The 1646-nt window shown below is 41.3% G+C and overlaps 1 non-coding gene across 1 annotated transcript; it reads left to right on the top strand.

The window, feature by feature from the left end:
- Window positions 1-1241: 1241 nt before the first annotated feature.
- LOC133753886 (U6 spliceosomal RNA) lies at window positions 1242-1345 on the top strand. The gene has a single exon (XR_009865124.1). It is a non-coding gene; the product is annotated as a U6 spliceosomal RNA (small nuclear RNA).
- Window positions 1346-1646: the final 301 nt, after the last annotated feature.

The raw sequence follows: 1646 nt of genomic DNA, 5'->3' as shown, positions 1-1646 counted from the left end.
TCCTCCCTTCAGAGAAAGGTGCCTCCTTCTTTGATGGCCCTGTTCTTTCCACTGGGATCTCACTCACAGAGATCTTTCATTTAGGTCTTCTTTTTTTTCTCTTCCATGGTGTCTTGGCTTTCCATGCCTACAATACTCTCATGGGCTCTTCAGCCAGATCCGAATGCCTTAAGGGCTGATTCTCACACAAGACTACTGTCTGCTAATAATAACTGATAGAATAAAAAAGGGAGAGAACAATCCAACATGGGAAGCGGGATACACAGCAGACTCATAGAATGGCAGATGTCCTAAACAACACTCTGGCCTCAGAATCAGCCCTTAAGGCATTCGGAAAGTTCCTTTTATATCTTTATCAAATCAATGGTTAAGAATGCTATACTACTACAGTTTTAATGATCTGTTATGACTTTAAAATTTATATGGGGAAAATGGTCATTTTTCTATTCAATTATTATGGATAGCCATTTCTAAATAAATTTCCAGTAAACTAGGGTCTTTTTGCTTTCTACTTGTTGAACTTCTTATTCAGTGAAGTATTAAGCCTTTTTACTGTATTATAAATTTAAAATATGTTGTCTCAAAAGCCAAAAAAGACAGGAAGAGAGAAGAAAGAAGGGTGAGATGGAGAAAGGGAGCAGGAAGGAGGGAGGAAGGAGGGAATATCATTATGTCCTTAGAGTTGTGTCTACAAACCATATTGAATCTGTTAAAAACTAGTTAAAATTTTTAAAAGGGCTTAAAAATGTTTTAAAAATAAGAAGTTGTGACTTGGGGCCAGCATCATGGTGCAGCAGGTTCAGTATTTGCTCCTGGCTTTGGCCTGCCCCAGCCCTGGCTGTGCAGCAATTTGGGTAGCAAACCAGTGAATGGAAGATCTCTGTCTCTCCCTCTTTCTCTGTCACGCTGCCTTTCCAATGAATAAATAAATCTTTAATACATTAAAAAAAAGAAATGATGACTCATCTGACTACACACAGGATTCATGAGCAAGAGGTAGAGAAACTGCAATTATAGCCACGTGGTGGGGGATCTGGGGAGTCTGAGACCTCCTGTATAGGTAAAACAGAGCCAGTGACAATAGACCTGAAAAGCCTGGTTTCTGGGAAGCATAAGATACTATGGTAGTTTTAAACATATGTCCACAAATCCACTGGTACATGTTTTGCACACAAGAGGAAGATAAAGGATTTTTGCTGCCTAGAGGATGGACAGTGGTGGTTTTAAATCTATGCTCATATGCTCACTTCGACATGCACATACAAAAACCAGAAGGACACAGAGAAGATGAGTGTGGCCCTTGTATAAAGATGACACAAATTCATACAGCATTCTACATATATTTTTAAGTTGCATTTATTTATTTGAAAGTCAGAGTTAGAGAGAGAGAGAGAAAGAGAGAGAGAGATCTTCCTTCTACTAGTTCACTCTCCAGATGGCCAGAATAGCCAGTGCTGGGCCAGGCTGAAGCTAGGAGCCAGGAGTTTCTTCCAGGCCTTCCACGTGGGTGCAGGGGCCCAAATACTTGGGCCACCTTCTGCTGCTTTTTCCTATGCCATTAGCAGGGAGCAGCTGGGATTTGAACCTGTGCCCATCAGGCATGCTGGCATCACAGGCAGCAGCTTTACCCACTACTCCACAATGCT

This window comes from Lepus europaeus, chromosome X (assembly GCF_033115175.1).
Source record: "Lepus europaeus isolate LE1 chromosome X, mLepTim1.pri, whole genome shotgun sequence".
In the NCBI taxonomy this organism is placed as follows: Eukaryota; Metazoa; Chordata; class Mammalia; order Lagomorpha; family Leporidae; genus Lepus; species Lepus europaeus.
Note: the sequence above shows the minus strand (reverse complement) of the source record. Positions and strands in the feature narration are given on the sequence as shown.